Source organism: Rhodnius prolixus, unplaced genomic scaffold (genome assembly GCF_049639745.1).
Source record: "Rhodnius prolixus isolate KJV_2025 unplaced genomic scaffold, Rpr scaffold_3, whole genome shotgun sequence".
In the NCBI taxonomy this organism is placed as follows: domain Eukaryota; kingdom Metazoa; phylum Arthropoda; class Insecta; order Hemiptera; family Reduviidae; genus Rhodnius; species Rhodnius prolixus.
Window position 1 is genome coordinate 44,158,064 of NW_027411603.1, and position 26,744 is coordinate 44,184,807.

The window sequence follows — 26,744 nt, forward strand, 5'->3', positions numbered from 1 at the left end:
GCCAAGGCAGTAAAGCTAGAAAAATCAAATGTTAAGAGCTTTAGATGTTCTCAAGCATACAAAAAATGGCTAAAAATTAATTTTACATCTGCTAAAAACAAGAAGGCTTAATAATTATTTGGTAATTTTGGGAGAGTTGCGTTTAATTACCAAAAAAAAATTGGAAACTTCCTGCCACATATTTAAGTGATCAATATCTTTCATTCAATGGTTCAAACTTATTCCTTAATTTATTAAACAATGCACTTTACTCAACTTGTGCAGTATGTACTGTGCCTTCAAAGGTGCCTCCTCAGATACAGAGAACAGTTGATAACCTCCTGGCTAACCTGGCTTGCGAGCCAGAGGAGGCACCTTTGAAGACACCCTGTATTATGTACGCTCTCTCATGAATGTTTAAAAAAAAGGGTTAAATGTATTCCTTAAATTAAACTCAGCTGAAATCTTTCTCAAACTGAAGTATTTACCCGATCGAGTGTTTTATTTCTTTCTCTGAAATTCACACACAGCTTCTAGAATTGTCTGTAAAACTGGTACGTATCACAAAGAGCTATAACTTTTGTCTAAAAATTGCCATTTAGGATCACTTCTAGAAGAAGCCTTCAGTTTTGGTTACCTCTAATGTGCCGTTCATGGGTTTGTTCGTACGAGTCGAACATTGTTGTTCGACTACTTTGTTGCTGATATTTTGACCTACCAGAAACTCTAAAACCATTTTTTTTTTGTGTGTTTTTTCTGGTTAAAATAAAATAAAGCACTGAATAGGATGAAAAAATAATTGACAGTTTTCAGTCATGATACATTTATTCCGCCGAACTTTCGACCTAACCCCACTAGGGGTCATCTTCAGGGCTAGTTTACAAAGTAATATTTCTACATTACAGGGTTGGTGTGTCTTCTGTCTTGTCTGTTCATGGACTGACAATGTTCAGTCATGTATCAGAAAGTTCGGCAGAATAAATCTGTGGCTGGGTGCAAGAAGTGTCAGATTTCGGTAAAAATGAGTAAAATATCTGTTTTGATATATTAACCATCACAATTTTTCTTGCAAGGAGTGCCGAAGTCAATTTCAAAGTAGTAACTGAGTTACTAAAACTTACTAGTGCCAATGTCAAAATTTAGCATCAATATTTCCCCCCCCTCCTGGTACATCCTCCAAAGAGGAGGTACACTCGTAATCCTCTTTTTTGACATTTGCACTTCTTGCACCAAGCCACAGAAATGTATCACGACTGAAATGGCAATTATTTTTTTCATCCTATTGAAACTATGAATCAGTCACCAAAAATAATGAACAATAATAAAGCACTGAAGTTGATACCTTTTTTTTAAATCATATTTAGTGTTAACTATTTTTACAGAAGAATTTTAATAGATTGAATTATTTAGTTTTCACTGATATAAAAGTAATTTTCAACATGCATAACAGGACAAACTTTAGAAATCTTTAAGATTTGAACGTATTTTTTGTTGAAGATAAAACAACTCCAAAAGAAAATGTAATAATTTATGAGATTGCCGGAAAAGTTGAGAAAATAAATAAATAATTATGAGACTTCAATTTTGTTTCCTTCGTTTAAACTCGGCATTTTCCAGCAGAATGGTTGGTCCTAAATTGTAACTGATTACTTCCTTTTTACCGTTAGTAAGAAAACAATTTTTTCATGTGTGTCGTCAATTTTCCGAATTAAATAGAAATCTATTAGTATCAAAGGAAATAAGCATGCTAACAGAAAATAAAATGCTTCAAAATCTAAACGTTGTTCCGCTCGACTGGATAGTCTCCGATATTCTGTTATCGACAAACAGAGCATCAAATGCTGACGTAAAAGATTCCATCACAAAAATTTATTTCTAGATAAATACATTTTTAATACAGATGGAATTTATTTTCTTTAACTGAATTTGCAAAACTGTGAGCTGATCTTTTAAAAGAAAATACACGATAGAATAAAATTGTTCTAGCATTTTTCTTTTCTTTTTCTATTTTATAACTAGATAATTGGTGTAATTAGTTAGCCATTAAAAGCTGCAATATTTATTATTCAAAAATCATAAAATTGTAACCTAGCAGCCATAACAAGTTCATGGACTGAATGCTTTTCTGAACTAATTTCACAACCAACCAGTTTTAATAATTACTGAATTTGCTTAACATTATAATTAAGTTCACAAGAAAGTTGGAATTATCTGAAGCAAAAGATTTTAATGGATAAAGCTTTGGTAATTCAAGTAATTAAAACAAGAAACATCATAAATTACTGTTTGTAGAATGTTTAGTACACGAGACGGCATTGGCTGAAATTCTCTCGCCTAGTTTCACGGGGGTTGCATTAATTTTTTTAACAGATGGTAGAATTGTTATGGAAGTAATATTTCGAAACCAATTCTTATGTGTAATAAGAACAAAGAGATTTAAACCTTTATTAATTACTGGTAATAAAATACTACAAGCTGTTACATCGTTACTCCTATAAATCGTAGTAAAAAAAAGGATGTTAATAATTACTCTGGTTTTTATAGAGTGAATGTGAATACCATTTTCAAATTTCAACGCGCTTTACTACACTATCACTAGACTATCAGACTACGGAAAGCAGATTGTCTTGTGTATACATGCCTTGGCTGTTTCCTGGCATAAAGGAAGCCAAAATTAATGTTAAGACCACCGCAATTGATGCACCCACTCCACCATCAGCATTAAGATAAAGCTTTGTGAGAACTTAGGATTGAAGATTGGCGAGGAATCGGTCAACTAAACAACTCGTCTTTTTGCCAACGTTTTATATGGTTTCTGTAACTCAACCAACCCGCATAGCCACGCCCTGAAGAAGACAATATATTTGTCGAAACGTTGGCAAAAAGACGAGTTTGTTTTTTATTTGACCGATTCCTCGCCAATCTTCAATCCTAAGTTTAAAAATTTACGGTCACGAAAACTATCTCGTATTCTTAGAGAGAACAACAGAAAAAGATTAGATTTTCTTATTTTTAAAAAAAAAAAAAATGGAGGTGTAAATAGAAAATAAATTTAATCAAGCTCCCATTTATTTTAGTTAAATATGGTTGAGTCGATTTTTTGTTTTTTCGATTAGTGCGCTACCAATTTACGATGCTATTTACAGGGATTTTCTTCATTAAGCTTAATAATCAAACAATGGCTGGCCAAACAATGGAACAATTCGGCAGAAAACAAATAGCAGTTTTTTTCATTTCAAGTTTAACGAAGCCATCATTTCTGTTTAGCTTGCAATATTTATCCAATAAAGGTCCATTTAAAATTATACTAATTTTAGAGATAGCTCCTGCGTGGTTTTAGGTGTGAAAGAAAATATTTTTTTTGGGTAATTGAAGTTCAGAAATTTTCAAAATGTTTATAGAATGGCAATAATTAATCGTAAATAATGCTGCACCATAATAGATAATATCTTTTCTTTGGGTTGCCCCCCAAAAAACATGACTGAACTAAAGCAACCTTAAAATCGCTCTTGTTTAAAATTTCCTGTAAAATACTACTACTACTACTCCCTGGTCATCACAACCCTGTGAAGGGCCTGGACCTCAGCCACAACAGCTTTCCACCGTTCACGGTCCCTCGCAGCCGTTCTCCAACCTTGCAGGCCGACCGCCTCAATATCATCCTCCACGTCCCTAAGCCATCTCAGCCTTGGTCTGCCTCGGGGCCTTCTCCCGCCAGGATGCCCATACAATGCTCTCTTTGGAGCACTTATATCCTCCATTCGGTGTACGTGTCCCAACCATCGCAGACTCCCTACCTTTTATGCAAGACACAATATCAGGCTCTCCACAAACAGTTCAGCCACTTCTTGGTTCGTCCTGATTCTGAAGTCTTCCTCTGTCCTCGCAGGTCCAAATATTCTCCTTAGTATTTTCCTTTCCAACCTGCGTATCCCTTTGCTTAACTGCTCGGGTCAAAACCCACGTTTCTGAGCCACAGGTGACAATTGGCCTCAGCACTGTCTTAAGAAGCCTTTTTTTTTTTTTTTGCTGCTCTTGACATATTTTTTTACTTCTAAACACCGTTTGAAGAGCCCACAAGCAACTATTTCCAGCAGCCATTCGTCCAGCAATATCTTCTGTCACATCGTTTTTAGAGGTTAAGACTGAACCCAAATGTTCTCCCAACCGTAGGTTCCGAAATATCCTTCTCTTTCTTGTCACAACCAAATATTTGGTTTTCTGACAGTTAACCTCCAATCCAAACTCTTTGGCCGCTGCTTCCATTTCCAAGAATATCGCCTTTAGCTCTGCTTGAGATCTTGCCAATAAAGCCACGTCATCAGCATAGTCTAACACCTGTAAAATGGTTCCCGTTTTTTTTTAACTCATTCATTATTACGCTCTCATTTAGAGAGCTCAAAACTTTTCTCTCCCTCTCACGATTTTGAGCAATTATTGGGAGAAAGGGGATGAAGGACATTTGCTGTTAAAATGCCGTTTCGAAGATACGAATGATCCATTTCTCATATATTATCAAGGACTCTTAATTCGATTGTAAATTCAAAGGAAATTCCTCAATTGAATTTTTGCTGAATTTTGTTCCCACATTTTTTATTTTGTAATTTTCTCGCCGAGTTTTCCTCAACTTCGTATATAGATTACAATAATAATAGTTCAGTAACTTTTTTTTTTCTAGAAAAGTTCGTTTTGGGCAGTTCTAGGGAAGATTCCTTGAAAGAAAACCAAAATTAGGAATATTGCAAAAATACGAGGGTCGTTTGAAAAGTCCGTGCAAAGTCAGAGAGATAGCACTACTGGCGCGTATCGAGGTTATGTTTAGTTAGTAGCATCTCTTGGAAGAACACACACCTAGTTTCAGCCAGATCGGTCTATTTCTTTGTGTTTGCCATTCGTTTGAATCGAGGAAGTCGAGTGATTTTCAAAAAATGGACGAAAAAGAATTTCGTGTGTTGATTAAACACTACTTTATGAAAGGCAAAACGCCTCAGGAGACTAAAGAGAAGCTTGATAAACATTATGGTGACTCTGCACCTTCGATTAGAACAGTTTATAAGTGGTTTCAAAATTTTCGGAGTGGCCATATGGGCACAAGTGACGCTGAACGTTCTGGACGCCCTGTTGAGGTTACTACTCCAGAAATCATTGATAAAATCCATGATATGGTGATAGATGACAGAAGAGTGAAGGTGCGTGAAATTGCTAGTGCTGTGGGCATCTCGAATGAACGGGTACATAATATTTTGCATCAACATTTGGACATGACAAAGCTATCCGCAAGATGGGTGCCGCGATTGCTCACGCTTGACCAAAAACGAAATCGTGTGAAGTGTTGCAAGGACGGTTTGCAGCTGTTCCAGAAGAATCCGCAGGACTTTAAGCGTCGTTTCGTCACTGTGGATGAAACATGGATACATCACTACACTCCTGAGACCAAAGAACAATCTAAACAATGGGTTACCAAGGGGGAATCTGCGCCAAAAAAGGCGAAGACCGTTCCTTCGGCCGGAAAGATTATGCCGACTGTCTTTTGGAATTCGCAAGGATTAATCCTCATCGACTATCTGGAAAAGGGTAAAACTATTACAGGTGCATATTATTCATCGTTACTGGACCGTTTGAAAACCGAGCTGCAAGAAAAACGCCCACGATTGGCCCAGAAAAAAGTCCTTTTCCATCACGACAACGCACCAGCTCACACCTCAGCAGTTGTGGTCGCAAAATTAATGGAAATAGGGTTCCAACTCGTTTCACATCCCCCCTATTCTCCAGACTTGGCTCTCTCGGACTACTATTTGTTCCCCAATATGAAGAAATGGCTGGCGGGAAAAAGATTTTATTCAAACGAGGAGGTGATTGCAGAAACGAATGGCTATTTTTCAGACTTGGACAAATCCTATTATTCGGAAGGGATGAACCAACTAGAGCAGCGTTGGACGAAGTGTATAAGCCTAAGAGGAGACTATGTTGAAAAATAAAAAAGGTTTACCCCAAAAAATTATGCAGTTTTTATTTTTGCACGGACTTTTCAAACGACCCTCGTAAATCCATACTAATTTAGTCAAAAATAATTGAATACATAAAAGGATATGTAAGGCGAATTCGCTACTTGACTCAATACGTCAAGTACAGAAAATTTTATTGTCAATATATCATCTTCTAATCAAGATATCGCAGAGTTTTTGTTGGGGATTTCCTACTTCTTCAAACCAGGAGCTTCCTTAATTTCAACTTCTTATAAGTTATAAAATAATTTAAATTACAAAGAAAAGGAAGAAAACATATTGCTTTTCTTTTCTTTAATGTACAAAACATTTTCTCGAGTGAAAAAATAAAATATATTGAGAATAACAGAAAGAAAACAAGCAAATGTTAAATATTTTTCTTAGAGAAAAATAATTTGAAAAACTAAGGAAAATACAGCTTCCTTTTTTTTTAAATCTTAATTATTTCAGCAACTATGCGGAGTTAGAGAATGTTCTGGTACTGTTGGTACGTCTGGAGCGATGTCTAGCTTCATTTCCTGTTCTTTCTTCCAAAAGTTACTTTACACAAACAAAGATATGTTTAAATGAATTTTTAAGTTGAGGAATTTCACCTTAAGCTCCAAACTTATCCTTTTTTTTTTTCTTCCTACTTCGCCTCAAGGTCTTTCCACCATAAAGGATTAGAATCCTTTTTCCCCCTTCTTAACTCCAAGAAAACGTATCCTTAATCCTGTACTCCAAGCTAGTACTACTTATGGTCCGTTCCATTTCTTACATTGAATATAAATACATAAGACTGGCTTTATATTCTGTAAAATGTAGATAGAACCAAAATATGACCTCTTTAGTATCTATTATAGATTGGAAATTGGAAATTAGAATAATTTTTCCAATTTCCTCTCTTCCTGTCCATTTAATAAATAAATAAGCGGAAGTTGTCATGCAGTAAAATTACTACTTGCGTCTAAAAACCTCGAAATTCATTTTAAAGTTACCGTGCTTCACTTCATGCACAAAACTCTTTGATAGAGTCAATAAAAATTAATAAACGTTTTACCAATTTACTGATTCGATTCTCCAGTTATGGTTTTTCTTTAGTTTTTCTCAAAAACGAGTCCTTCCAAAATTATCTTCCTATTTCCGTTTCAATCCAAAACTTTTATTATAGAATATTTTCAAGGAAGATTAGATTAAAGGATGTCTTAAAGGATTTGATAAATCTACTTTTGACTTGTGGTATTTCATCCTTGACTTACTAACCGAAGAGATAAACTTGCAAGTAGGCGATCCAACCCTAAGATTGACTTTATAGAGGTGAAGAACATGCCAAGACTTCTTAATTGAAAAGTTCTATCAGAAAAGACTGATGGAGACGCTTAGATTAGATTAAAGTAGCGTGAAGGTTCTTCCCCAGGCAGTGCTGCCAAAGGGATCCTTTTTACTTTCTAAAAAAGAGAAATGAATCTCTTATTTTTTTACATGGACCGGGGATTTACAACCTGAAGTAATATCTCCTCTGACTAGCGACTGCTCCCTCACTTCTTAGTCTTAGTCTGCATAGAGAATGGACCTAAGAAGAGAGGGACCACTGAGTCTTTCGTACCCTAAAGGTAAGGATTGATTAAGTCATTCAGGGCATTCCGCCGGTCACTGATGAGAATTTCGAGAACTGTGGAGCATTTTGACTCTAAGCAATAACTTCTCCAACGCAAAAAGGCTTCAAGGGTCTTTTCTCTTTGGTGGTGAACAGTAGCTTGGAACGGCCACCTCAGGTCTCAGTGAACAGACTCTCCTAGCGCTAGCAGCGCAACGGCCATCTAAAAATATACTTTAAGAAGTCTTTAAACCAGAAAAGAGGGTTCTCCTTTTTCGAGTATTTCGGATATAATCAAAGGGATGCAGAATCCCAGACAAAAGTAAAATAATAAATCTCAGCGTTTCTGTATCGAAGAAGGAAAGATCATCGTTCTGATCTCTTGAACGTCTTGTTCGGGAATGTGGTAACTTTGCATACTTTCAAAGTACAGCCGCTAGATGATCACACGAAGTACAGAAATGCCTTTTTGATTTTAACTTTACACGTTCAAACACACTTAACAAATACACGTGCCCGCATATATATGCACTTACATACACGTGCGCCAAGAGGCATGAGTGGAGTGAACGATGACCATCCAGTGATGGAAGCCGTTAGTTCGCCAGATTGGCAAGCTTACACAGCAACCATCCTAGGAGGTCGGCGTTGTATCGAGTTGGTCGCGTGGCCACCGCCGCTTTAGTCTGCGTTGAGGATTAGAAGGAAGTGTTGTGGTAGACATGTTGTGGATCAGAGGGTTGTAATGATTGTGTAGATTTGAGTGGAGTTTTGTGTAGCGAGTTTGCGCTATTTCCAGAAACGAGAAGAATATTGAGATCAGAGTGTATTGTATGATTGGAGACGTAGAAGGGAGCGTTAACTATTGTTCTTAGAATTTTTGATTGTAAGGTCTGAAGTCGGTTGATGTTCGTTTTTTTAGCGCTTCCGTAGAGTTGTATTCTGTACGTCCATATTGGGGCAAGTAGAGCGGAATATAGTGATCGTTTGTTCGTCAGGGTCAGTTTTGATCGTCTTTCGAGTAGCCTTTTCAACATTTTATATCTGAAATTGAGGTCAATTCGTTTGAGTCTCGTTTAACTTAATGAAAGAAAATTTTACTCACCGCATTGTGAACTATAGAAACATTTGGGGAGTGAAAAATATCTGAGTAAACGAAGCATATAGGACTTGAACCGGAACTCCAGCTAGCAGGAGCCTTCGAGCTAATCGTATGTAATACTTAATACTAATTTTATTCGAGAATAGATACCGCAAAGTGTATAAAGTTTTGGTATGTTCCTCTTCCGTACTATTAAAATCATTGTCACTTACAGCTAGAAAATTTCCAAGTCGTGTGAGTCATTTATAGTTTAATATTCACTAAGACGATAAACGTATTTTAAGCATTTAATGCCTGAATTAATCATAATCAATTGTTTGCTGCAAATAAGAATGATTGGAGTAACAGGACGGAAACAGTAAAAACTTGGGAAACATTTTGAATAGTGACTCAGTTATTGACTGTTTTTAACCCCTGACCTTTGATGCCCAATGACCTACATAGGGACGCTGCTACTTGTTTTTCTCTTCTCTGATAATACCCGGTAGTAACTGGCCTAACGATTACAGTGGTGCTCTTGGCGCTTGTTTTGGTTTGGTTTTTAATATAAATTTTAATCTTTCTTAGAATGGGTGTGTTATAGCAGGAACACGCATTTTGATTAATATCCCATGATATAGATTGTCTTTAATATTCTTTTTATCTTAAACTGGTTAAAACTGTGAAAGAACCCAAATATTTTGTGACGAGATTTTAGGGCGGTCTTAGATTTCATTTACTTTATCCAGCTTAATTAGTATTTAGCAGCAAATTACTGCCGCAGGGAGTCTGTGGTATTATTAAGACCATGCAACATAGATAGACTAAAGACCATTGTCTTCTGCAGCAAAATAAAATTGGGTACATAGGTATGACATGAGTATCTCTAATTTACAGAGATGGGACTTTTCCACAACACCTGATGATCATAAACAGCAGTTTTGTACAATCAAAATGTCGCAACTAGAATGTCAGAAAAACTAAGCCTAAAAAAGACTTAGAATTTCAAAGATGATTTGATAAGGAGTTTTTTTACTCATGAAATATCGTTACTTCACTACATGAAGAATGGCGAAATACTGACCTTGTTGGGTACATCTTCCACATTTATCTTTTACCCAACATGTCACACAGTAACTTAGCTGCTGGGGTCGTAAAACATAAGACCCTTTTTTTTTTGACGTCACTTCCTATCTGTCTTACATTAAATCTGCCTTGAATATCCTTTTTCTATATTTACAAAATAATATTTTTGGCATTCATTTTTACTTATCGCAAGTCAATTCATATGGGAGGTTAAGAATTGTTCACTTTACACATGGAGTTATTACTAAATCCTACTCAATTTTTCTAGATTATTTTATTTTATTTATTTTGCTTCGACTTCCACATTTCTTATATTTATAATACGCTCACTAACATGAATAATTCAATCTAATACAACTCCTACTTACGTCCAACGACATACTATTTACATCTACTCATCATAAATCTATTTACAACCAATCGGTAAATCTCTATCTACAGCATCTCACTGTAGCAGTTCTCCATCTTCCTGCATTCATGAAATCTCTTTATCGTTCGTCCTTTCTGGATACATCGATTTAAGCACAATCATTGTTTATATTTTCGTAATTAATGAAGTAGAAGTTTATTAGTGAACTCTACGTAAATGTTACAAGAAGAATATAAAGTACTTTACAGAAAGGTCGTCTCTAAATACTAGTATTAAGAATTCAAGCTTTTACTTTATATTTAAATCGTTATTGAGTTATTTTTCCCTCGATGCACTCTGCACGTAGCTGTGAAGAAGATGTCTTATAGATTCTTCACAGACATAAACCAAAAGCTGTGTGACTAGAGCAAAACCAACTTAATATTGCTTCAACTCTTTTTTTTGCTCATAATCTATCCTTTAAACCAAGACCATTCAGGCAACATGGTCTTATAAATATAAAACATGTAAAAACTTGCCAGAATCTGTCAGCCAATATAATAAAGCTTACTTTGTAATCTTCAATCTTATCTAGATAACAGGTAAATTTATGCTGTTCTATTCCTTATAATGTATACCATTTTGTTGGCTTTAATGCCGGACAGTGTTGCCGTGGTCTTTGGAGATTGCTTAATGCTTGGTGGATGATTGCATAAATTTGCATAACTACATAGAATACACTATCTATAACTAATAATTACATATATACTTGTCCTCGGACATCATTTTGACAAAATCTAATAGATTATTAATATTTGTAATAAAAAATCTTACAGAACTTAGTGATCAGCTCAGAGCCTGAACGACAATGTAAGAAGTTAAAATACAAAATAGAAAACGATGAGACTTTTAAAAGATTTTCAATTAAGGAAAAATATACCCATCAATCAATAAAAGCTTTCAAAAGCAAATTAATATCCTTCTTTTAGATAAAATAGAAACAATAGACCAACTTTTGCCAGATAATTCAATTACAACACCATTATTATTTTATCTGAAAATTACTCACGAATTTAGAAGTTTAGAAAGAGAGAATCTTCTTGAGTTCAGGACAAAGACTACAAAGACTTTGTAAGTAGGACCTGGAAGCACAAACAAAGACAAAAAAAAGAAATCAAGATAACAAGTTAACAAAATAATTTAATAAAGAAAAGAATGTTGAAATCACTGTTTAAGTTTTGTTTTTACGAAAAAAAATAAAATTAAGTTGCGAAGAGAAAAGCACGCTAAGTAATCAGGAGAAAATGGAAAGTAAAAGAAAAGTGTTCAATTTTACTAAACTTTTCTAAAGTACATTATTATCATTGACTTCTTAATGTTTTCTTTTTCTTACAGAATATTTACTTAAGTTTATTTAAAAGAGAGAGTGTCTACATTAATAGGATTTCTCCTCATTGATGAAAACAAAATCTTATTCCTGTTTTAAAGTATATTTAAATGAATAAAACAAACAAATTATCCAACTAGTAACATCTGTATCAAATAAAAATAGATATCTGTGTCTTTAAAAACAGAAAGGAAAAATAGAGCCTTATCTTTGCACGCCTCAATCTTCCACAAACACTGCAGCATTATGGACAAATAAAATAAAAATTTAACAACTTTATTTGAGAGATGCCACCTCAATTAACTAACAACTCCTTCAAAAATGTCTTAGGCCAAATCTTATTGTTAACCAAATTCAGTCAATTCTTAGAGTGAACTTAATTTTAAATTCTAAATGAAATTAGAAAAAAGACTTGTAAAAATGCAAACAGAGTTATAGAATTTGTAAAACAAAATTGAAAAATTAATAAAGAGACAAAGGGATAAACAAAAGGGCTTGCTGAATCCTTAGGGCCAGAAATTCTAACAATACCTTTTATTAAGTTTCTAATATTCATCGCTGTCTCTATTCACTAAATGCGCTGTCACGAATGTCAAATAAAATTAAATTCATTTTAATCATATTTCTATTGTTAATAAACATAAAAAGGAAATAACCAGAATTCAATTATTATTGTTAATTTAGCTTTTGAATATTTATTGTTCTACCTTTCTAAATAATTTATATATTGTAGAAAAATTTATAATTTATACTAGCTGTACCCGTTCACACGTTGCTGTGTTTGAACAAAAAGGCAGTTTTGATACCTCAAACATAATGTATGTATACAATACATCGAAATGAAAATTAACAATAAAATTATCCCTACTTCAGAGTACAGTAGTGTCCTTGCAAAGGTATCATTTCTACATAATGTGAAAAATTCAGTTAATGTTGTTGGCGGTGGTGAAATTGCTCTTGCACGTACATTTTCTGATGTAAAATACACACGCTGTCCATTTTCAAGATGTACTGCTAAATGAACAACCGTTGGATATCGCTCATGAATGGAAAATGATAAAATACGCCATACGGCCTCATTGCTACTTATGTAGCGTCCCAGTTGATATTGGGTGACTTCATCGTTAGATGCAGTTGTATTTTCCACTGCAAACACTGCCATATCGCTTCCTTTGTTCACATATTTGCAAATATATTTTCTAGCTTTCACTGAATTGCAGTACTCAGCATTTATGCGTTTTTAGTAGTAATGGAGAATATGGTACTACCCAACGATTATCAACATCAATAGTATTGTTGAGTACTTTTAGTTTAATGTATTTTCCATCATCTTCGGTATAATTTATTCTCGTATTAATAATTGCAAAAAACTGTTTTTCATGGTTTTCATGGTTACACTTTCAACAAATATTACTAATTAAATGTTATTTTGATATTTTTGGGATATTTGTTCGGGTGCACCTAGAACCCCAACTCTGATTTTAAAAAAAAATTCCAAAAACCTTCCCGGGGATATACCTAATAATTTCCCAAATTTTCACGGCGATTGGATGTATGATTTTTGTATCTATCGAGTACAAACAGACAGACACACATTCATTTTTATATATTTAGATTAGATCAATAAATTTTGAACGTTTTTAAGATTATCTAATGTGATATTCTGTTGAGGAAAATATCAGCAAATTCTTTTAAGTAGTGTTGAACAAAAATTGGACGTTGCAAATTTATGCGTTTCACAAAAATATCAGCCACACCTGGCTGTGCATTTTGCAAATAAATTTTGCGACGGAATTCAGCATATACAATTCAACATTTTATAATACCCAATGATGAGTTTTTTTTTGTTTTTTGAACCAGACCAGTTAGAGCCGGATTCTGTTTTCTGAAGTAGTGGTTGAATCTGCTCCTCCTTTAGCCAAGTCTTCAGGGGGTGCTCATTTTTAGTTACATAGAATTAACTAGGACTTCTTTAACTTTCCAACCAGACCTAGGATTTTCTGGTGATTTTTTAGGAAATCTGCTTTGGGAATCCGGACAAAACCTACAGCCTACTACGTGCTATAGTTTTGAACTAACCGTAAGTAATGTGGATTGGTTAATTGATTCTCTCATAGATTGCGCCACGAGTACTGTTTAAGTACAATTCTTAAGTTCTAAAACAAAGAAGCGACATGAATGGATTCGTTTTTTATTTTATGCCTGCATTCAATCAACCATTTATTTGGATTTGAGAGTTTTATTTTTGTTAAAAAAATAGAAGCTAGAAATTTGATAGAATGTACAATTTGTCAGACACGCAATCGGAAACCATTTGGCACACGCGATCCAAAACTTGTCACTGCATTCTCTCTCTGTCTCTCTCTGTCAGCTGATTGGTAAATAATATTCTTACCTAGATCTAGCCACTTCTTTTTCTTCCTTAAACATTCATCGTTGCATAAATCTTCGTTCTCTATTAACTGTTAATTAATTACATAACCTTCTTTGTAAACTTAATGACTGAAAGTTAGTTATTTATAATTAGGTTGCAACAAGAAGAAGAAGATAGTTAAATGTCCCTTTAGTGCTACTTCTTCAACAATTACGTCCCTTCCTAATTAAGCATTCTCTTCTTAAAATACTGATTATGTAGTTTTGATAAGAACAAAATTGCAGTAATTGACTATTTGCTTATTAAGACTGTAAATTATTGTTTTATTCATTGATTAGGTGATAAATAAAGTCAACATTTTTCATGCTTAAAAGTATTAACACTTTGCATAGCATCATTAAGTGGATATTTTGATAAATTGATAATATTGTGGGCTACCCGCTAACCTCTTGCCCAATCCTCGGGTTACTACTTGATAAACCACTTCTAAACCGTCAGCAAAATCACCATCCATTGCGGCAGTTTAGATTTCGAAACTGCCACTCTACCATCTACTGGGCTCTCCGCTAGTCTATCACTATCACCACCTCCTTTGAGCTGAAGCTACATCGCCCAGCTGTTTCTCTGGATGTTCTCCAATCATTCGAGAAAGTGTGTCTTATGGTTTAGCTCAAGTTTATCCAACCCAGCACTAGCTACCTATCAAATATTTTCTTCTAAGGTAACCAAGGTTCTGATTCCATCCTTAATTATCAACTTCTCGCAGGATTACCCTGAAAACAATGTTTATAAGGGTAATCTTCCACACCAAACCTTTAATCATTAATTTATCTTAGATAGATAGATTAAACTAGGGCGGCCCTTAAGGCCTACGCCACTGCGACCCCTTTGGATCTATTGTGGCTTCCCCTAATCTAGAGCTCACCCTCCAGACCTGTCCTTTTAATCAGACTCTTAATTCTGGGAGAGCAACTCCTGGGTAAAGCTTACAGGCCTTGGCTTTTCCTCCACAAGAAGTAACATTCTTAGCCATACGAGCCCCTCGCACTACACATGTACAGTGCCGTTTCCTCCTGTTCCTGACAGAACCTGCACAGGCTATCACCTGCCAGGCCAATGCGATGTATGTGTTTCCCGAGCCTGCAGTGGCCAGTTAATAGGCCTACAATCATCCTTATAGCCCCACGGCCTTGACGTAATTAATTTTAACTTGTTTTCATATTTTGTTTCTCTTTTATTTATTTTGTCAAAAGATGTATAGAAGCAATTCGCCTGGAAAAAGTTATAAAACTTGATTGTTATTCTGGATAACCCATTACTTACACTGAAAAAGATCTATCTCCCTTTTTCAATATTTTTCTTTAAAAATGTTTGTATTAAAATTCGAACTTAAACAAAAAAGAAACGTAAATAAACAATAAGATTAAAAACACACTAAAATAATGGATAAATTAAACAAGAGAAAAACGAAGAGAACTAATTAATTGGAGATCACTTTTGCCACTTCTTTTGCAACTCAATTAGCACACGTGTTGAAGTATGTGCCGCTATTAAAAAAAAAACTTGACGTAGGATGCAAGGAGATGAACCTAAAGAAAATTGACTTTGCAGTAAACTTCTCAGATTTCTACTTTTTATTTAAGTTTGCCGTAATTAAATATTGTTCTCTCTAAGAAACTGGATTTAACTGCATATTGTTGGAAAGCCTAATATTAAAAACATGTGTTTGATGAACGTAACAATTTTTATTTTAAATTGAATTAGGTTAATTATTCATCTCTTAAAATTAAATTTGAATTAATTATGTAAACAGTTATGAATTTCAATTATTATAACCTCGTTTAATAATTTGATGATAACTGTAAAGTTCCCTTTGATCTTAAAATTTGTTAGCGGCAGAATGTAATTATTATATCTACAAAATTTGACTGTTTAAATTAATTGTAATTCAAAGCACCAAATGATATAATGAATTGTATCTTGCCTAAAACTTGTCCAACAATATCTTTTCGACTGCCATTGTTAACATTATGTTCTCCTGGTTAAGAATTATTTCAATGGCGCAACGATAGCCGAACTTAGTATAGGCTAGACCCGCAATGCTAAGATGTATTGTTGGTTTAGTAGATTCGATTCCCTCGATCTACGCCTTGGATTTTATTTAATGGTTAATTTGAGAAATTTACAGTAAAGTATGTTTATTATTCGCCTCCGTCCACGACACCTAATTGGGTAAATTATACGTAAAGCTCGCCTTAAAAAAAATTAGGCATCACCTAACTTGAAGTTATTCTTTTAAAATTCGTTTTTTCTAAATATATATTTCTAATAGCTTTATTTTCTCTGGACTCTCTGCAAACGTGCAGATTTATTCGCCACATTTTTCCAGACAAACGCTACTTCAGGAGGCAGTTCCTGAGGGTTAAGCTGTTCCAAAACTTACTTTAAGGTAACTCAAAAACTTGAATTCTCAGTATAAACTCTGGTTGAAATTCTATTTAAAATCAGTACTTCTGCTTTTAACAGGCAAGAGACAAGAGAACTATTTACAAATCAATTTCTTTCAGCTTCGTCAAAAATATACTTTAACATTTCTTAAATTAAAATTTTCTGCTGTATCTTTAATTTAATCTTTAACCCGTTATTATATCAATAGAAGTAAAGACACTGTTTTCAGGTTTTTTATTAAATACTTTGATATTAAATAATTAAAGCAATAATAATTTAAATTAATGAATAGCTCTTTTAATTTCAATTCTAAACATTTAGTTTATTAAAGGAAGAAAATTGAATACAACCTTTGGGAAATCTTTGTTTCATATCTAACAGTTTTATTCCCAGTTCAGTGAGGGATTATTATTACTAGATACTCTAAAGTAGGGACTCTAAAACTAATATTATCGTTTACTTAGTTAATTTTTAATTTTTGTAAAGTCCCTGAATTTCTTCCTTAAAGTATAGGATGAACCAAACTTAATATTCTGAAGTTGATAGTTTTCTCTGACTGTTGAATATTAATTTCCATTTTTATTTAAAAACATTTTGTTATAGTTACTTAATTTTTTTTTTTTTTGTCATTGGCTTTCGCCATACAGCCAGCATCATCGTCTAGGTGCTTATCAATAGAATATCTATCACTCTCCATTCTTACTTATAAATACATTCGCTTCACACATTCATCCCTCTACTATATACAACTATTTCCATAAACCTTACAACTAATGGTTGGATCAGTACTCTATATCCCAGCCATCCTTTTAGCTTAACCGAAATTAAAATCACGTAATCCTTCTCTAATCATTTTCTTCCATTCATTCTAATCGGCTATAACTTTTAAATACATTCATATTTCATTGCTAGCTCTGCTATAGACTTAAGCACATAGATGTTGGTGGAGAATATTATGTCTTCGTAGCGAAATGGTGCATCTAAATACCCTGTATATGTCGTTAAACATTCGTTTCCTTTCTACCACATAACGTGGACATATCCATTATTAAATGTTTAAAATCCTCTTCCTCATTGCAATCTACGCAAAGCTAAATTATGAATGAAATTTTGGGTAATTGCAGATTTGTGAATATTTTGCATTTTAATTAACCATTTTACTTTAACTTTTACAACCTTTTAAACTAAGTTTTTGTTAAGCAGATCAAACGTATAGGTCTAACCATATGGTGCTTTGAAGGGAAGCTTCAAGTTGTAGTTTTTTTTGAGAGGTAACTCTACCAAAACTTTGATTATTTTGGGATAACATTTCATTTAACAGGATATAGCCGTTGCTACTGCTAAAAAATACTAAAATAATAAACGTCCAGCGTTGTGAAAAATTTTGCGTTTTATTTTTTAGCGTTGTAATTTGCTACTTTATTATTTATTATATATCATTCAAATTGTTTTCTGAATTATTTTAAAAATTGAAGTATGGGTATGGATTCCATGTTGCCTGGCAACCAGCTTTGGGCCTCCAATCCACCCGTTCAGCGTTGAAGAAATCTGAGGGTTTCATTTTTTTAGCGCATTTATGAACAACTTAATATGATATTTACACAACATTCATATGGTTTTATAAAATAATTTGATTATGGAATTTTGGGCGCAGATCTTTGTTGCGTGGCAACCAGCCTTGGGTTTCCACAAGTTAATGGTTATATATCATTGGAAGAAAAGAATACAAAGAAAGGTTATGGTAAGAAAACGTTTTGAGGAAATCAGGAAAAACTAAGTAATCGCTAAAAATCGCATTTCCGTTGCGAATCTTGGAGTATAAACAGCATCAATAGTTGAAATTGTTCGTCGTCAAAAGTAAAAAAGTGCGAGGACTTAACGCGTTGATTTTGCGGTACACTAAAATTGCCGGATGCTCAAACTAACCAACGTTAAACATTTCTCCTATCATTTTAGTTGGCTTGCCACCACAGGGCAGAGACAGGCGAAGGAGTTCATTAAGGGCTATTCGCCAAGGCTGACCGCAGAATTAATCCGCCAAGGCCGTGGGGCTATAAGGATAATTGTAGGACTATTAGCCGGCCATGCAGGCTCACAAAACACTTGCATCGCATGGGCACCTGGCGGATGATAGCCTCTATAGGTTCTGTTAGGAAGAGGAGTAAACGGCACTGCACGTGTTGTGTCAGTGTGAGGGGCTCGTGTAGCTAAGCATGTTACTTCTCGGGGAGGAAAAACCAAGGCCTGTGAGCTTTACCTAAGAGTCACTCTCCAGAATTAGGAGTCTGACACAAAAGGACAGGTTTGGAGGGTGAGCTTTAGAGTGAGGAAAGCCACAATAGATCCAAAGGGGTCGCAGTGGCGTAGGCCTTGAGGCCGCCCTAATTTAATCTATTCTATTCTATCGTTTTAGTATATTGCACGGTTCAGTATTTAATTATAAAGGAGGGTTAAATGAGTTTATAAAATACAAAATTTGAAGCAGATTTTTATGTATTTTATTACAGCTGCAGATATTTTTTTTTTTTTTAATTGTCTGCCACAAATGTTTTAAACTTTGTCAATAAAATAATTAATCACAGGATGCCGCCTGTTGTGGGGGAGAGGATTAGTCAAGCGATTACAGAACAAAATTTGGATTCTGGACAAAAATTAAATTCAACTGAAAGTGAAATTTACTTATTTTCTTTTCCCTTGTGTATTTATTTTGTATCTAATTTCTAAGTTTCCCAAATTATCTTACACCATTGGAAGATAATTTATTTTGGTTAAACGTGAACGATACCTTTGGGCCTAATTGGCCTAATCTACCCTTGGATGATGGATGATATTAATTGGAAGGCCAAAGCTAATTAAGTAATAGATACCTGAAATGGTTCCTTGCTAGTTATTACTAATAGAGATCTATGTATGTTTAAACTTTAAAAAGTTATTTTAGTTAAGGAAGGTAATTAACGGGACTGTTAAAAAAGATTACGGAAATAGCGTCAATGGTAAATTGTCATTTATATATCTTTATTTTGTTTGTAAAGTAGTTATACGTTTCTACATGCTAAACAGAAGATTAGGTTTAAAGTTGCTTCTCTGGTAAAAACCCTTTATTTAAATGCAGAACGTATTCACAAGTGATTGGTTTTGTCCTGGTTATCTCAAACTGTTTTCGAGAAGGTTCTTGTGCTTTTTTTTGGTTATCGATGTTTTCTCAGGAGAATTGTTGTTTTTTTTTTTGTCTCAAGAAGATTGCGTCCTTGTGAAGTGCCACTTCTACAGATTGTTCAAATCTAAAAGACAAAATGTAAAGTTCCTTGTAATTATCCTTTTTTTTTTAGTTCTACGCCCATAGTATATCACTTACCCAATAAATATTCCCAAAATGTGGTTCTGGAAGGAACGCAAAATATCTACTTTTTCCTTTGTTCTAAAACGTTTTCCAACTCCACAGATTTGAATCCAGGTGGAACTCACCTAGTGATTATGTCAATTTCCTTTCTGTAAAAGTATCTTTTTCCTGATTTAAGGATATTTGTTCTTATCCCAGGTCTCTTTCTTTCGATTTTTCCATTTTTGCCAGTTGTTGTTTTACTTTTAACAAGGAAACCAATAAAACAAAAAATCATTTTGGCTTTCAGCAAAGTAATTTCTGGAATAAGAAAACTGTATTTTCATTTCAGGACAAGAGAGTACTTTAAGGGTACTTTTGAGAAAAGGCATAGTTAGGATTCTCTCTAAAGTGCAATTCTAGAATAATGTAGTTTCTATGTCTAATACATTTTATAAAGAAGGATCATATTTCTTGTTAAAATTACGAATTTGAAGTAAATATGCAAACTGTAACTCCAAACTGATATATCTAACGGAAATCAAAAAATTAGTCACGATCTCAGCATTTTCTCTCATTTAGTTTAAGAGAAAGTAAAAACTCTTCTTAGCATTACTTAACACCCTTACAGTGTTTTAAGACCTATGAGTATCGTTTAAAGTTGCAAAGTTTGACAGAATAAACGTTGAATAATTAAAGAAAACTGACGTAACTTTCATCAACCTGCACTTAATGTGTGTGTTTGTCAATAATTAACTTCAATTTTACGGGTAAAGTTTCATATTATATAACAAACTGACAACTTGTTTGATATTAACAGTTATTGAGATCGGTAAGTGGCAAGTGTCATTGCGTTATCTCATAATTTCAGCCCCCATTATCATCATATACTTGGAATAATTTTCAGCTATTAACTGAACAACAAAATTGTTCAATATAGGCAACGTTTCTTATACTAAAAAGAGTCCATTTATCACCGACTGCTTTAACTATATCGATTATTATAGCACTTTTAAGCTAATTATAAGTTAGCCTGCCATTAATTGGTATTTTTACAATATTTTTATCTTTAAAAATTACCGGAGAATCTTCGACCAAATTTCTTTCAATACGGCATTTCCATGTACATTAAATTCCAGCGAAGGAAGATAGGATAAGTTGGCTCTATCTAGGAATTTAATGTAAAAGAGGACAGTGATAAAAAAAAAAAGGCAAGGATATTATGGAGGTGGCATACCAGAGCATCCGTTGAAGAATTCCAGAATTAACTGGCATAGTGAGGAAGAAATTACTTAGAAAAAGGAAGATGAATTGAAGAGGTGCCCGAAGAGTTGAAGATGCTCTAACTAAAAGATTGTTCTGACGCAAAAAAAGAATTAAAACTAAACTAAAGTATACTTTGGCTCCTTAATTTGTACAAGGAGGTGAATTTAAGAACAATGGAGAAATTATTTCAATTGGAATTAAAATATGAAAGAGATTATTAGAAATAAGATGAATATGATGCTGCATTCAAACATGGATGACAAGGAAGTTGAACTATTTGATCAAGTAGAAATCCAAGAGATTATTTCTTTGTGGAAGAAAGGAATGATTGAATCACGTCAATAACTAGGGCAAAGACGAATTTTGGAGGAAGTTGATAAAATTTTAAAGTGATCAAAACCTCCTAAATCTAACTCTCCGCAAAGATATAACCTCTAGGATTTTCAAGATGATCAGGTACTTCAATTTCCTTGTCATCCATCTGTGAAGTACAGCATCGTAATCATTTTATTTCTAGTAACCTTCTTCATCTACTAAAACCAACACTAAACCTACGAATATTAAATACTCCAATTCACACCTTAAAGATTCAATAAATTTACTTCTATTCATCAAAACCACTCAAATGGGCTTGTTAAATCTTTTATGTGCTCAATGTCCAAGTAATATATACTTCTAAAGTGAACAGTATTCGTTTTAGTAGCATCTATTATCGTTTCCAGCTTTTCACGTTTTAACTGCAATGCCTAGTTTTAATTGTAATACCCATTTTATTTCTTTTCATTGTGGCTGCACTCAGAATGAGCTTTTATCACTTGCAGAAATAATAAATTTGCACGTTTTACCTTAATTGACTTTCAGGCTAAGAAGGATTTTCTTTTATTCCAATTCCATTAGGTTTAAAATGCTCAATGATGTTTTAGAACGTCATTCGCATAAGCAAGTAGTTCATTTTATTAACAAAGAGATTAAAGATGTTGATATTAAAATACTATTATGTATTATGTCTTCATAGTCTGGGTGGGTATATTTCGTCGCACTTGTCAAGGAGTCAAAGATAGACTCGGATGATACCCAGCAAAGCAGGTTAGACAAAAATTTGCCTTATAAACTTGTAAAAAATATACCAAAAACCTATATCTTACTGCGTCCCGAAAAATGATCTTTACGATTCTAAATGCGTAATTGGAGATCCTGCAGTATTTGACAGGACTAACTGGCAATCAAAGGTACCTGATTAATGATTGGATACCATCAATGGTACTCCATTATTTGTTCATCTTGAACAATAAATAAGATTTGTGGGGAGAAATAGAACTGGGAAGAATGAAACAGGATAAACAATATCAGAAAAAATTGCAGAGAAATAAATTGTAAATTAATGCATTAAGCATTTCTCTCAAAGCCCCGGAAGACACTCGTAACTGTTGCTATTACTGACAGTAATATCCGCAATACTGGGCAACTGGACTTAATAAACATTTGTAACTCAAGCGAATTACCCTGACTAGTATTCTGCACCATCAATCAAAAGCATTTCACGGTCACAAAATGTTGTAATGCATACGCTACCTGAGTTGGCAGTACAGGGTAGCGTATTGGTGTTGTGCTTACCTTGTTACCCCTTTCTAAATGGCCAAACATGAACAACATTAATGCTGGCCAGTTTAAAGGACGGATATTAACATCTGAGAAATGGATGTTTTGAATTAACCAACCAGATTGGTGATTCTGGACAGAATTCTGGCAATAACTCCAATTATTATGGATTAAAAAACAGGAAACTGGTTGTTAAACCGCCAAATTCGGAAGTATATTTTTCAATTACATCCGTCGTCTCCAAAAAAAAAAAAAAAAACCTCTTCCGACAAATTATTGAAAACAAAATTGCATATTTAATTAAATAATCTAATTGCATTTTTTTTAAATCATAAAATAAACTTAATAAAGCTTCTAGCTGAATTAAAAAAAAAACTTTAAAAAAAGTAATTAACTAAATTCTCTGTAATCAGTTCAAACGGTCCTGAGCATTCAGTATTCTCTTTTAAGTTTAAGCTATGTTGTTAATGTTGTTCTACTTAATTAATGAAGTCTTTGTTCCAAAACAGATGTCTAGTAATCACTTCTTTGGCTTTGCAGCTTTTTTTGAAGTTCTCTGATGAGGAAAGAATTTTAAAATCTTGCGAACGTATTCTAAGGTGTAATTATAAAGATTACATAAGTAAGTCGTAATTTAATGACGTCAATTGCGGTAACAGGAAGTCGTGCTAGTATTCACACATTTGTTTTTCTTGTTCAAACATGTCCTCGTATTTCGGGTGTCAACTCAATATCTCAAATTTGGAGATGATTTCGATACCATTTCTTATGAATTTACAATAATATCGCATTGCCACATTAAGCCGTCTGCAGCCAAAACAGAAGCCCTAACTTCCTCTTACAAACGGAAGCGTTTACACAATCGTTCTAAGCAAATTGAAATATAACATACATAAAATTTGGTTTTGAAATTCTCTTGATTCTCTCAGTGTAAGATTATTAGAATTTCTAAATTTTTAAATTTCCTTATAACTAATTTTTTTTTACAAAAAAAAAAGGTTTCATATAAAAGCAAGATCGTGCGGCTCTCAGAGATTGGATCTGGAGGGAGCACGAAAAGAACTGGGTGATGTGTCCTGGGGTTAAACACAGCAAGATCTTGTTGCCTTGGCTGTGTAAGCAAAGATCCAAAGAGACCCTGTGTTTGGGCAGAAATCAGATTACTCTGATTACTGGCTTATTCACAGGGCACGGTAGGTTCAAGAAACATCTGCTCAAGGTGGGGCTTATCAGCTCGGAGCTGTTGTGCAGATTATGTCATGAAGAGGAGAAAACGTCCTCTCACCAGTTGTTTGATTGCGTTGCAATCGAGCGTTTGCGCTATGAAACCTTTCGAACGTTGAGACCTAATGAGATAGTAGCGCAAAAAGAACTAGTAGGGAAAGTCTTTAACCTCTTTAGAAGCGGAAGGTTTGCTTACTAGAACTAAGAAGGGGCTGGCACAATAAGTCTTCTGTGGCTGCGGTGCCGTGGGGCGTGGGTCCCGTCCCATCTACTATCTAATCTAATCTAATCTAAAAGCAAGATTATTGGATAGTACTTATAGCTACATTTTTGTCCAAAAAATTATGATAGGGTAGATCGGCAAAGCTTTGTGGTACTGGGTTCGATTCCCGGTCTTAAGCCTTGGATTTTATTTAAAGGTGAATAAAAGTAATTTATAGTGAAGTATGTTTGCTAGTCGCCTCCGTCCACGACACCTAATTTGGTAGTTGCGACGTAAAGCCCGCCTGAAAAAATAGGCGATTACTTTACTTTTCTTTTACGTATGATAGGGTCTAATTCCTAGTACTCCTTCTTCAAGAGATGTCCAGACAAAGTTAAACAAAATTCAAGGGTTCCTTAAAACTCTATGGATAATAATTATTCTAGAAAAATGTTGGGGAAAACCAATATATTTTTGCAATTAGTATCTCGTATATATCAGAGAAAAGCGGTGGAGTTTATTTTTCCACAAAATTTTAAAAGAAACTCATTGATCAATTTGGTTATTATTTATTTTCTTCAAAAATCTGAAACTCTGTGAAAAATCAATTTTCCGAAAAAAAAATCATTTATTTACATATGTCAAATGAAGAAAAAAAATGAAAAGTCTTAAGATCTGTTAACATCAAGAAGAGTTACGACCACCTCTTGACACGATTTCCTCCATCTAAGAAAAGCTAAGTTGTATTGCACCACCAAAATATCAAAGGATTTCACTTGCTGGCGTAGGAAGAGAAAATCTATCAGGGAATAAAAGGTTTTCGCTATCAATAAAAGGGGGTTAAAAAAGGACCCTTTTAGTGAAAAGTGGACTAGCCACTCTGAGGGTCACGGCAGCCCCAATATATCCCCGTATAACAATATGAACCACACTTATCCTGAAACCTTTGAAAGGTTACATAGCTCAGACGTTATGAATAGAAATCTATAACTTATAGATTGCAAAAGAATTATGGATGTCCCAAGCAACTTTTTAGTAAACTGACGCATCAATCGTCTTAAAAATCAGTTTATTGGATCACGCTGAGACTGAATATATCTTAAAAAATAAGTACAATTATTTTTCAATTTTTTTTTATTTTTTGGCTCTTTTTTGCCATTGGCTTTCGCCATACAGCCAGCATCGTCTAGCATCCTTATAGCTTAACCTAAATTAAAATCACCGTAATCCTTCTCTAATGATTTTCTTCCATTCCTTCTAATCGGCTATAACTTTTAAATACATTCATATTTCTTTGCTAGTTCTGCTATTGATTTAAGCACATAGATCAGTGGTTCTTAACCAGTGTTCCGCGGAACACTGGTGTTCCGCGAATATGGTCCAAGTGTTCCGCGAAATTTCAATTTTAAATGTATTGAAATTTAGAAACTTAGGAAAGATAGGAAAACAAAAAATTGTTAATTTTTTTTTAATTTGAATTTAATTGCTAAATAACGAATTTCAAATTATTTAATGTTAGTGTTCCGCGAGAAAAATAAATACATATAATTGTGTTCCGCGTCTATGAAAAGGTTAAGAACCACTGATATAAAAAGTAGAAACTTTTTTGGGTCATGAAATTCTGCAAAATTGTGGCCGTTCTATATCTCCCACTGTGAACCACGTATTCGTATGAAATTTTGTTCTCTTATATACTTTGTTTTTCTCAATTATAAACTATAGTTATTTTGTGCACAAATCTATAAATGTAGAAGATATAAAGCGTTGAAAATTTTTTGGGTCATGAAATTCTGTAAAATTGTGGCCGTTCCATATCTCCCACCGTGAACCACGTAATCGTATGAAATTTTATACTCTTATACACTTTGTTTTTCTCAATTATAAACTATAGTTATTTTGTGCACAAATCTATAAATGTAAAAGATATAAAGGGTTGAAAATTTTTTGGGTCATGAAATACTGTAAAATTGTGGCCGTTCTATATCTCCCACCGTGAACCACGTAATCGTATGAAATTTTATTCTCTTATACACTTTGTTTTTCTCAATTATAAACTATAGTTATTTTGTGCACAGATCTAAAAAGGTAGAAGATATAAAGGGTTGAAAATTTTTTGGGTCATGAAATTCTGCAAAATTGTGGCCGTTCTATATCTCCCACTGTGAACCACGTATTGATATGGAATTTTGTTCTCTTATACACTTTGTTTTTCTCAATTATAAACTATAGTTATTTTGTGCACAGATCTAAAAAGGTAGAAGATATAAAGGGTTGAAAATTTTTTGGGTCATGAAATTCTGTAAAATTGTGGCCGATCCATATCTCCCACCGTGAACCACGTAATCGTATGAAATTTTATTCTCTTATACACTTTGTTTTTCTCAATTATAAACTATAGTTATTTTGTGCACAAATCTATAAATGTAGAAGATATAAAGGGTTGAAAATTTTTTGGGTCATGAAATTCTGCAAAATTGTGGCCGTCCTATATCTCCCACCGTGAACCACGTATTCGTATGAAATTTTGTTCTCTTATACACTTTGTTTTTCTCAATTATAAACTATAGTTATTTTGTGCACAGACCTAAAAAGATAGAAGATATAAAGGGTTGAAAATTTTTTGGGTCATGAAATTCTGTAAAATTGTGGCCGTTCTATATCTCCCACCGTGAACCACGTAATCGTATGAAATTTTATTCTCTTATACACTTTGTTTTTCTCAATTATAAACTATAGTTATTTTGTGCACAAATCTATAAATGTAGAAGATATAAAGGGTTGAAAATTTTTTGGGTCATGAAATTCTGCAAAATTGTGGCCGTTCTATATCTCCCACTGTGAACCACGTA

At 33.9% G+C, this 26,744-nt stretch overlaps 1 protein-coding gene across 6 annotated transcripts in view; it reads right to left on the bottom strand.

Moving 5' to 3' along the window:
- Positions 1-26,744, bottom strand: part of LOC141453027 (uncharacterized) — a 251,856-nt gene that overhangs the window by 175,307 nt on the left and 49,805 nt on the right. The window contains exon 2 of one of the 6 annotated variants that reach the window (XM_074125726.1): positions 11,146-11,218. The exons of the other annotated variants lie outside the window; for them this stretch is intronic. The gene's annotated coding sequence lies outside the window, so the exon portion shown is untranslated. The remainder of the gene's footprint in view (positions 1-11,145; positions 11,219-26,744) is intronic. 6 annotated transcript variants of the gene reach the window in all.